This window comes from Arachis ipaensis, chromosome B09 (assembly GCF_000816755.2).
Source record: "Arachis ipaensis cultivar K30076 chromosome B09, Araip1.1, whole genome shotgun sequence".
In the NCBI taxonomy this organism is placed as follows: domain Eukaryota; kingdom Viridiplantae; phylum Streptophyta; class Magnoliopsida; order Fabales; family Fabaceae; genus Arachis; species Arachis ipaensis.
Window position 1 is genome coordinate 108,529,648 of NC_029793.2, and position 12,523 is coordinate 108,542,170.

The 12,523-nt window shown below is 34.1% G+C and overlaps 2 long non-coding RNA genes across 2 annotated transcripts in view; both read left to right on the forward strand.

Moving 5' to 3' along the window:
* LOC110267028 overlaps window positions 1-4,305 on the forward strand; it is a 14,457-nt gene extending 10,152 nt beyond the window's left edge. The window contains exon 3 of the long non-coding RNA XR_002354336.1: window positions 4,065-4,305. This is a non-coding gene — a long non-coding RNA (uncharacterized LOC110267028). The remainder of the gene's footprint in view (window positions 1-4,064) is intronic.
* On the forward strand, window positions 10,438-12,260 carry LOC110266625. The gene is made up of 3 exons (XR_002354068.1): window positions 10,438-11,307; window positions 11,406-11,513; window positions 11,607-12,260. It is a non-coding gene; the product is annotated as an uncharacterized LOC110266625 (long non-coding RNA).

The window sequence follows — 12,523 nt, forward strand, 5'->3', positions numbered from 1 at the left end:
AGAGATAGAAAAAGAGAATGGAAAAAAAAAGTACTTTCTGAGAACGACGCAAAATAAGAAAAATAAGAAGGGGTAACAGTGGAATAATAAAAAATAGTACCATGGACAAAAAAGAAAAAAATTCATAAAAACAGTCTGTGTCCCTCTTCTAAATCCCGTGTCCATCATTGTCCTTCGTAGAAGAGTGGACACAAAAGTATAAAAAACTGTCCCAGAGACAATATGTTCAGTGTCGATGTCTTTGCTTCCAAACGCTTTTTAAAGATGTGCTGTCCATGTCTCTGTGTCCTGTCTCCGAAAACAAACGCTACCTAAGTATTTGATTTTACTGACACATGCAAATATTATGCTTCTTAGGTTGCTGATGGAAAAGGGTTACCCTTGGTTGTTAAGGAGTTGGGCACTTATGATCTCTACCCACAAGTGAGTGAATATTCTTCTTCCTCACGTGATGTTCCATTTTATTGCTCTGTTTCCTCTTATTTTGAAAGGTTTCTGCTCTTTCTCAATTCCCATCATACAACCCTTTCTTTATGGGATTTTGAAAATGAATGATTGGCATGTTTATCCTGATTTATTATGCAGTATTTTTCACATGTTTCCTGAAGTCTACCGGCAGTTTTGTTGTGCTTCTCTGCAGAAAGCTTGATTTTATTATGTAATGTTAGAAATTAAAATTGAGCTATTGAACAACTTAATCTATAAGGATATAATTGGATAACATAAATGATTTCATCTGCTTTTATGATTGGGCAGATTGCAGGTTAATTTATCGGATTGATGTCATTGTAAAAGTGAGTAAGTGGTGTCATTGATGTCTCCGAAGCCAGAGTGATGATAGGCAGAGCAGTGACAGTGATAGAGATTCCTCTGAAGGGTTGGCTGATAGTGACGATGACGATGACAAGAACATGTTGAGAGAATCAAACATGCCAACGTTTGAAGAAATCAAGGAAATCACCATTAGGAGATCGAGGCTTGTGAAGTGGCTGAATGAACCATTCTTTGAAGAGTTAATTGTTGGGTGCTTTGTTAGAATTGGGATTGGAAAATCAGAGAGTGGAGCTGTTTACAGACTCTGCATGGTTCAGAGTATTGATGGTGCCGATCCAAATGGGCACTACAAGGTTGAGAACAGAATCACTCACAAGTACCTGGTTTGTGTTTGGGGAAGTGAAAGCTCTGCCAAGAGGTTCCAAATGGCTGTGGTTTCGGATTCTTCGCCGTTGGAGAAAGAGTTCAGGCAATGGGTTAAGGAAATTGAGAGAAGTTGTAGCCAAATGCCGAGTAAGGCGAGTGTTTTGGACAAGAGAGAGGCCATTAGAAGAACGATTAACTATGTCTACTTTGCACCCACTGTGAAGCAGATGCTAGAGGAGAAGAAAGCCGCGCCTACTCGGCCGCTTAATGTCGCGGTTGAGAAGGACAAGCTGAAGAGGCTAATGGAGGTAGCAAAGAGAAAGAACGATGAGGCCGAGGTGGAGAGGATCTGCGCCAAGCTCCTGGAATTGGACACGGCACGCGAAGCCAGGGATAATGACAGTAGGGCTAAAAGATTAGTTGAGATGAACAGAAAGAACAAATTTGATAATTTCAAGAACTTGTCTGAGCATAGGAATTTGCAGGTGAATTTGAAATTGGGTGAGGTAGGGTATGATCCATTCTCTAGGAGGTGGACAAGGTCTAGGAATTACTACAATGCAGAAGGGAAATAGATTAAACAAGAAGAGAGTCATCAAGTTAGTAAGAAGGATTGATGTCATTGATTGGAGCAAGAAGCGTTGAAATTCTTCAAGAGAAAAATTTAAATTAAGAATGATGGAGAGCGATGGCGACAATGATGCACCATTATTGGATGATAAAGCAAAGCAAATGATGGAAATATGGTTTTATATGCACCATTATGATAACTTATATGATCCTATAGTGTTTTATATGCATGCTTTATTCGAGCAGGATGAAAAGTAATATTTTAGGGACGGAGGGAAATATGGAGTATCTTCTTGAAAAAGTAAGTGTAACATTAAATTAATATTATTGATCATTAGCAAAAACAAAAAGAAGAATAGGAGGCTTGAGAGTTTATTAGCAGTTAAGTAATCACATCTTTCTTTCTTTTTTCCTTAAAAAATCCAGATCATGTCTGTACAGTCTAGGAGTGACAGTATTAACACTTCTTTATTTGAGAAGAGGGAGCACATTGAGAAATTGCATCGCACTTGTAATCTTCTTCGAAAAGTTCAGGTATTAAATAATGTTTATCAAGTTTATATATATTATTGTAAGCATGATGATTTTATCTCTTGTGTAACTTATACTTTTCATGATTTTCTGTTTTGGTTTAGAGTTATATCATTTTCTTCCTCCCTTGTGGAATATAAAGGGATGTTCTTTTTTATGGTTGTATTAATATGTTGTTTCTTGTTGAAGTGTGGCTCTTGTCTTGTCTTTTTAAATAAATAATGGATAAATAATGTCAGAGACTCTTGGAGGCATCCAAAATGTCTGATAGAATGATATCTAAAGTGGAGAATGATAATGTTCAAAAGCAGGTTGATGTGAACTCCATGTCAAAGAAAGTTAAAATACTGAGGATCTAGCTGCTTAAGATATCGAAGACTCCTGAAATTAACAGGGAGAACATGTGTGAAGATATTATTGAAAATCAGGAGCTTATGAACCATACACATGGCAAACTTGAGGAGACACACTAATTCTTCACAGCTTGCAATGGAAGTGAGAAAATGGTGCTTGAGAATTCAGTTCTTGTCACATTCCTTAGGCAACTGAAATCAAAGGCAGAAAATCTTGTGACAGAAAGAGATACCCTTGAGGAGTTGAGGACCCAGTCTAAGGAGTTCTTGGCACAGCAAACGGATGTCAAAAATTTACTATGTTAAGCATTGAACTACAATTTAGATATCATTAAATCATTGAACTACAATTATGAAAGCAGCAGAGATGTTTAGTATAGCAAACCAATTGAGTTTCTATACCATAATTTAGATATCATTAAATCTCCTTGTATCCTAATAGCTGGTTATTTGATCATTTTTGATAAGCTTGGCACCAGTTAATATTAAAATATTTGATCAACATATTGTTTAAATGATCATTTCCAGGTTCAGAATTCGGTCTCTAAGAGCTACTTGTCGCATCGTCGTCTCTGCCCGCGTCGTTGTCGTCGGTTCAGGCCTGCTGCTAGCCTGTTTTCTCTTCATTGGTGCGCACCCATTCCTATGGTGCAAGGTAAATATTCATGTGCTTACTTTTGTATTTATCCATGTCTGACGTATATAAAAGTTCTTTATTAGCAATAAGGAGCATATAGTAGTCTATACATATGTATAAGTAAATCTCTTCACATTTGTTTATTATATTCATGTAATTTAAACATGAGATCTTGTTAGAAATTAAATGCAAACAAGAATAATGTTGCTATTTATATATATATTTGCCATGTATAATAGGAACCATATGGATCAGGTCCTACTTAAAGTGCATAATTTTCAAGATAGTTAAAATTGTGAACCTACTATAGTTAAAATTATGTTTCATATGTCAGCTTAACATAGTTAAAATTGTGAACCTACCACTGAAAACAAATGAGTATCTCTTCACTTCTAGATGAATCCACCAAAAACAACTAACTATATGAAAAGATATATATAAAATAACTAACTAATACATATTGACTTTCTTTTTATTCAAGTAGCTTATGAATGTGCAACTTTAATACTCCTATATATTGTGTTCTGGTCTCATGCTAATATATATACCTCTTTTTTTTCTTTCCATTCTATGATATATGTGTGCATCCTAGCTATGAGTTATGAGCTATGGTTGATAGTTTTTGTAGAATTTTGATACTTTTCACTTGCAATGCTGTTAGGCAAATATATTATGATTACGGAGATTAAGATAGCAAATTTTTAGTTTGTGAAGTAGATTCTAAATTTTAGTTTTTAAATCTTTAGATTAAATTAGAAATTCAGATATTGTAAGAGATTACAATGTGTTACGTTATATTCTTTGTATCACTGTTTTGTCTTTTTCAATGGCAGGGTGAGGAACTACCACCAGATATCGCTGCAGGGATGAATTTTGTGGAAGGACCGAGTGAAAAACAGAATCCTAGGATTGGAGTTATTTTGGTTTGAAACAAATATTTTTTTGAATTTGACTATTCAATTCTTAGCAAGAGATTTACTATGTTGATATTTTTATAAATATATTATTTTATTTTTCAGTTAATTTTGTTGTTTTTTTCACAAGTTTAGATTCAATAGATGAAAAATATTAAAATTTATAATATTAAAAAATCCAAAAAGGGGAAAAAATATATCTTTAAAATAAAAAAAAATCAGCGTTTTTTAAAAGAAAAATCCAATTTTTTTAATTTATATTGAAATTAGCGGCGGTTTTATAACCGCCACAAATAGTCCTAAATTAACAAACGGTAATAACATTATGGCGGTTCGTAACTGCCGGTAAAAGTGGACTAAATCCTAATACTTGTATATCACGGCGGTTATACCAGCGGTTGCTAGAAACCGCCGCAAAATCACTTTTCCGTGCCAATAACTAGGGCGGTCCACTAAACCTCCAAAATTTGATTTTGCGGTAGGGAAAAAACCGCCACAAAGCAACGCCTTTGTTGTAGTAACATAGTTAAATTGATCGGAAAATACTGGCCTTAATTCGTATCGGTAAATTTTGAATTTGATTATTATATTAAATAATTTATCTCAACTTATACTAAATTAGGTAAAATAATAACATAATAATAATATTATATTATTATTAATTGAGATGTCTATTCTACTGTACTTTTAGTAAAAAGTTGCTGCATCTCAAAATCGGACTGTTACATAAATCATCAATAATATCATGTGATTCTTCAGTAGTATAATTATAAAGATTTACTTCATTATTAGATTCTTTGTCCTTAGCTATAAAACATGTGTTCTTTGTTCATTCTCATCATCATCAGATATATCACTTTTCAAATCTTCTCAAGATGCCATCAAAACTTTTTTCTTTTCCTCGTGCTTTCTTTTTTTCACTTTAGCATTGGACATTCAGATATGAAGTATCCTGGTTCTTTGTAATAGATGCAGTTTCTTTTATTGGTTTTCTTCTTATCCTCCTTAGATGAAGAATTTGTTTTTCTGCCTTTATATCTCATCATTTTTCTCAGTCTTTTTGCAAAGAAAACTATTTCATCATTGCTGAAAAAATTTCTCATCTGATTCGGTTTCAACCTTCAACTTCAAAGCCACACTTTTTTCTTGTTTCTGTCTTCAAATGAGTGGTTTCATATGCTAGTAACTTTTCTCTTAACTTATCATAAGTGATTTTGTTAAGATCATTTTTTTCTTGTAATTCAGTAGTTTTTGTCTCCCATTGCTTTGTGGGACTTCTCAGAATCTCCTTGACCAGCTCCTTCTCAGTGAATTATTTCTCCAGTGCATCGAGTCCATTGATTATGATCGAAAATATTTCGAACATTTCATCTATAGACTCTTCTTTCATAAAAAATAGCTCATAGTGTTTCATTAGAATATCGATTCTGGTTTTTCTCATTTGATTTATTCCTTCATGAGTAACTTAAAGTTTCTTCCATATTTCCTTAACAGTTTTGTATCTAGAGATTTCTCTATACTCTTCAATACTTATGGCACAATGCATCATATTCACTATTTTGGCATTTGACTCCACTTTTTTCTTTTCTTCTTCCGTCCATTCTTCATTTTTTTTTGAATGACTTGTCCTTCAAACATTAGTTTAGTTGGAATCTCAAGTCTATTCATGATGATCTTCCACAGATTATAAATTATAGATTGAATGAAAATCCTTATTCTCTCCTTTCAGTATGAGTAATTGGTTCCATTGAAACAAGGAGGACGGTGATAAGATTGACAATCGGTTAGGTTGAAAGAGACTAGATTAGTCGCCATAGATCTTTTCTCCAAACTGTTAAGCTTGACTCCTAAAGCCTAAACTCTGATGCCAATTGAAGGTTTTATATGCCTTGAGAAAGGGGGGTTTGGAACAAGGCACTCTTTTAAAATTAGAAGCGTATAATAGAGCAAGTAGGAGATTTTCTCGGTTTAATCTCTTACAACTACAGAAAATAAAAGAGAAAAGAGTAAAGAGAACGACACCAACAAGTATCCTGATTCAACTTCGAAGTGCAATGAGGTCTATGTCCAATCTCCACCACAATGACAGCGAAATTTCACTATATTTAATTCAAGATTTAATTACCAATGCCAAGACTAAGACCAAGACCAAGACCGAAACAAAAACTAATCGAACCAAACTAATTCTATGCCAAGACAAACAAAGCAACAATTTTGTGCCTCACAAACCAATGACAAGACCAAACAAAAATGCCAAGAACAAAGAGAATCAAATAACAAACTCAGTCTAAAAATGTGTTAATTTTTCTTCCTAATTTATGTCTTTTCACTCATAGGCCTTTTTAAATAATCTCTCAATTGAATATAAGCCTTTTTTTTTTTTGTTCACTAAAGAGATACACAACTGAATATTAAAAAGAACCAAAGTGAAAAAGAATTACACTTCAACGTGCAGTATTTTTATATTTGAATATTCTTCTTGTTTTTCTTTAAACTTGGTTCTTCTACTTATAACAAAAACCAAGCAAACACTAGCCGTTTTAATTAGCTAATCAATTTTCATTGAAGACTTGATACTTTTCTTTCTTTAAGCAGCTGTAAGTTTTTATATTTCCTTCATATCTTGTTCTTGATATTTGATTATTTCTAAATATAATCGAATCAATACTTCATTATTCACACTAGTTGTTTGCTGTCTAATATCTGTCATCATTGTCATGATTATTTTCTTTTTTTATTTGATAGCATTGATCTCTTTCATATCTTGCACTTAGTAATTGATTCTTTTTAAATCAAATCAAATCATTATTCATGATAATGCCAAACCTAAAATTTTATAACACAAATAATCACGTTATAAATTTGAATTAATTCTTAACCAAATATTTGTCATCGCAATAAATAATGAAATCTTTTTTAATATATATATATGACGAATTTTATGCGTATTAGATGCACTATTTTTCATGAACCATTAGATTTTATTAAATAAAATCAAAAGATATTATTAACTAGTAATAGAGCAAGAGGTGGCAAAACGCACTACAAGAAAAATATTGAATAATGTCGAATTTCGCAATAAATTTGTCATCCTAAAAAATTACTATCAAATTTGGTTTTTCAACGGTAAATTCGCTGGTAATATTTGGAGGGAAGAACAAAAAATTTGGTGCAATCATTACTGTCGGATTTAGCTAGCTAAATCCAACGGTAACGTTGATTAGTAAAACGTTGCGTTTTGGTCACACACAAAACTTTACCGGTGGATAAATCTGCTGGTAAATTCAACAATAATAGTGCCTGATATACAAAGCGTGAACCGTCTTCTTCGTTTCGAATTTCTCTCTCTCTCTCTCTCTCTCTCTCTCTCTCTCTCTCTCTCTCTCTCTCTCTCTCTCTCTCTCTCTCTCTCTCTCTCTCTCTCTCTCTCATCATCGCCTCCTCCTCTCTTCTCTGTCTCATCGCCTTGCTGATCCACTCCTCTTCACGAACCAGAACCTCCGCCGTCGGCCGCACTCATCACCACCATCATTCTCGTCACTATCATCAAACCTCATCTTCACCACCACCGTGAACCACCTCTTTTTCGCAACCTCCTCTGCTCTATCCAATGAGAGGCACTCCGGCGGCCTCACTTCACTGCCACAAACTGCGGTGTCACTATCGCAACCTCCATATCTCCCCTAATATCTTGCTCTGTGCTTCATTTCAGGTTTTGTCAAATTTTCTATTAATATCTTATTTTAAATTCATTAGGGTTTAATTAGATTTTAATTTTTTGTTTGTAATTTAATTTAGTTAAACTAGTTTTTTTTGTTAGATTGATTTAGAGTAAAATTAGAATTTACTGATTAGGATTTCTCTTAGTTAATAGATAATTAAGCATGTTATTATGATTCTTGGGTTTATAATTTGAATGTTTGAATCCATTGACTAATATTCTATTGAATACTACAATATAATGCTGAATTTTGTGACTTGATATTTAAAGAATGCTTGTTAGTTAAACTACTTTTTGTTGTTAGGTTGATTTAGAGTAAAATTAAATTTTTTTTATTAGGATTTCTCTTAGTTCATAGGTAATTAAGCATGCTATTGTGATTCTTGGGTTTGTAATTTGAATTTGTTTGACTTTATTGACTGATATTCTGCTGAATACTGCAATATAATGTTGAATTGTGTAATTGATGTTAAATTTTGTGACTTGATGTTGAAAGAATCTTGTTTGTTAAACTACTTTTTTGCTATTAGGTTGATTTAGAGTAAAATTACAATTTTGTTATTAGGATTTCTCTTAGTTCATAGGTAATTAAGCATACTATTATGATTCTTGGGTTTGTAATTTGAATTTGTTTGAATTCATTGACTGATATTCTGCCGAATACTTTAATATAATGCTGAATTTTGTGTAATTGATACTTTTGTGACTTGATGTTGAAAGAATGCTTGTTATTGTTTAAACTACTTTCTGCTTTTAGGTTGATTTAGAGTAAAATTAGAATTTTCTTACTAGGATTTCTCTTGGTTTATTGGTAACTAAGTATGCTATTGTAATTCTTGGGTTTGTAATTTGAATTTGTTTGAATTTATTGACTGATATTCTCCTAAATACTGCAATATAATGCTGAATTTTGTGTAATTGATGCTGAATTTTGTGACTTGAGGTTGAAAGAATGCTTGTTTGTTAAACTACTTTTTGCTGTTAGGTTGATTTAGAGTAAAATTAAAAATGTCTTATTAGGACTTTTCTAAGCTCATAGGTAATTAAGCTTGCTGTTGTGATTCTTGGGTTTATAATTTGAATTTGTTTAAATTTATTGACTGATATTCTGCTGAACACTGCAATATAATATTGAATTATGGGTAATTGATGCTGAATTTTGTGACTTGATGTTGAAAGAAGGCTTGTTAGTTATACAACTTTTTCCTGTTAGGTTGATTTAGAGTAAAATTAGAATTTTTTTTATTAGAATTGCTCTTGGTTCATAGGTAATTAAGCATGCTATTATGATTCTTGGGTTTGTAATATGAATTTTTCTGAATTCATTGATTGATATTCTGCTGAACACTGCAATATAATGCTGAATTTTGTGTAATGATGCTGAATTTTGTGATTGATGTTGAAAGAATGCTTGTTAGTTATACTACTTTTTGCTGTTAGGTTGATTTAGGGTAAAATTACAATTTTCTTATTAGGATTTTTCTTGGTTTATAAGTAATTAAGCATGCTATTGTGATTCTTGAATTTGTAATTTGAATTTGTTTGAATTCATTGACTGGTATTCTGTTGAACACTGCAATATAATGTTGAATTTTCTATAATTGATGCTGAATTTTGTGACTTGATGTTGATAGAGTGCTTGTTAGTTAAATTTTATGTTGTTTATGCTTTTGCATGCCAAGTGTTCGATGATATGAATTTTTGTGTTCGTATTATTTTTCTAAATTTCTGTTAATTGGTATGCTATTTGCGGAAATGATGACGAGTAGGGGTCTGGTGGATCAGACTGCTGGTCGTGGTCGTAGTCATGGTTGGGGTAGAATGAGGGTTTCTTCCGGTACCCCCAAGAATTCTGGATCCTCTCCCTCTACTTCTGACTACCCCGATGATGTCATAGGTTGCAGATTTAGCAGACCAGCCATTCATCATGGTCCCTAATCCCAACTACGTGACTCCGTCCATGGTGACGAAGCCGCCTCCATCCATGGCGATGCCACCGCCTGCTCAGCAATCCGCTACCACGGCGACGCCGCCTCCGACGACGGAAGCCGCGATCCCGGAGTCCTCTCATGGAAGTGAGGCTACTGATGCCCCTCCACCATCCTCCATCATATGGTTGACCATTTGGCCTGATGGCGGCACGAGGTAAGTATTACTTTGAGTCTTATATATTTCCTGATTATTGTTATTGCTAAAAGCGCTTGAAAATTGATTCTTGTTTAGTAGATTTAGGTTTGATTGCCTGAAAGTATTTCCTGTTTTTTAATTATTTTTATTGTTGAAAGTGTCTAGTTATTGATTCTTGTTTTGTGAATTTTGGTTTGAATGACTGAAAGTATTTCTTGTTTCCTGATTATAGAATTGTTGAAAGTATCTGGTTATTGATTCTTGTTTAGTGAATTTAGTTTTGATTTCCTGAAAGTGTTTCTTGTTTCCTAATTATGAAATTGCTGAAAGTGTCTAGTTATTGATTCTTTTTTAGTGGATTTAAGTTTGATTGCCTTGAAGTATTTTCTGTTTCCTAATTATTGTTATTGCTGAAAGCATTTGGTTATCAATTCTTGTTTAGTGGATTTAAGTTTGATTGCTTGAAAGTGTTTCTTGTTTCCTAATTATGGAATTACTGAAAGTTTCTGGTTATTGATTCTTATTTAGTGGATTTAGGTTTGATTGCCTGAAAGTATTTCCTGTTTTTTTATTATTGTTATTGCTGAAAATGTTTAGTTATTGATTCTTGTTTAGTGGATTTAGGCTTGATTTCTTGAAAGTGTTTCCTGTTTCCTGATTATGGAATTACTAAAAGTGCATGATTATTGGTTCTTGTTTAGTTGATTTAGGTTTGATTTTCTGAAAGTGTTTTCTGTTTCCTGATTATTGTTATTGCTAAAAGTGCCTGGTTATTGATTCTTGTTTATAGAATTGCCATATTGTTTTCTTCGTGGATTGTTGATAGGTTTGCGCCGAACAACGCATGTACTTAGGAGATGTCCAATATCATCAAGATAATGTACAACCATCTTTAGCCCAGCTACAAGAAGATCCGAACTGAGATCAGAGAGCGTGATTTCAGAAATGGACAGTAATTTTTTTTAGTTTCAAACCTTTTTAGCTAGTTTATATCTTCTATTTTGATGAACTAGTTTTAAAGTTTCTATGTGCAGCTACACTTTATATGGGACGCTGAGTACAATCTTACCATCAGGAAGATATTCAACCATAAAATGGTTCAGCGGCTATAGCAAATGTTGGAGGATGTTCGTGAGGGGCGAGACTACCTGATTCCTAGCTCTGAGCAAAAATAAAGAAGGCTTTGTTTGTTCATTGGAAGATCGATGAAGGGATCGGCATCGGTGTATCACCAACAGAGCTAACAGCGCATCGGCCAGGTCGTCTAAGTATACCAACGACTCAGTGACCATCATGAAGGTTAAGGCCAGACTGGTATGCAATGACTTTAATTTTGTTAATAACTTAGTTATATTCTTTTACATATCATTACTAGGCATCCTAATTATATTGTTTCAATGTAACATGTGTAGTCGAATTCGTTGGATCACGAGGGGACATTGGCGGAGATGTTCAGGTATACCCACATGTTGAAAGAGAACAAAACGAGATTTGCTTATCAACGGTCTCAGAACCATTATGTAAGTAAACATACATATGATCTTCTGGTATATAATTATTAGAGATTAATTGTATAGCTGTTGTACTAATCATAATAACATGTACTACACAAGAATCCTACTCGCAGAGACTAGAGGCTGCAACTCAGCAATCTCAGCAAAGTGGGGAGGACGCCGTTGATGGCTCTGCTACTTCAGTCGTCGATCCCAATGCGGTTTGGCATGAGACCGCCTCAGCACCGTATAAGAACCACATACACGGGCTAGGATCATTCTTCGCCAGCAGCCTCCGTACCTGCACGTTGAGACTGTCATCAGGCTTTGCCACCAGTTGAGCCGTCAAGCCCGAGGAAGGCGTGGATTTGAGGCTGAAGGTGTAGGAACTCCAACACAACTTTCACCAGTAGACTCATAAGCTGAACGATCATCGGAAGATGTATTAGGAGATCATCACATTCGTGACGGATACGGATGACCTTAGTCTGGAGTGGAGGGAGCAACTGGAGCGGCTTTAGTGGATGGAGGCTCAGATGGAGGTGTACCATGCTCAGATGCGTGCCACTAGCATCATCCCTGCTGGTGGCAACGGTCCTGCTGGTGACACACAGACATCACTGCCTTCTACACCGCCTCCTCAGGGCCACGAGACCGACGATGACGACGATAACGATGACGACAATGACGAGGACGAGGACTACCTGAATCTTTAGTTATTAGTGTATCGTTTTTTTGTTTCATTGTATTTATTTGATGTACTTGACTATTAATTTATTTGAATATTGTATTATTTATTTTAAATAATAGGATTTCATTATTTATCAATTGACCATTAATTGTGTGAAAAATAAATTTAAACTAAAACTTAAAATTGACCATTTATTTCAAAATTTTAAAAAAAATTGACATTACCATCGGATTTATCCGTCAAATAATCCGATAGCAATTACCGTCAGACAAAAAAATTCCGACAGTAAATATTTACCAGTGAAGTTTATATCGTCTGATTCCTTACGACGGTAAATTCGACGGTA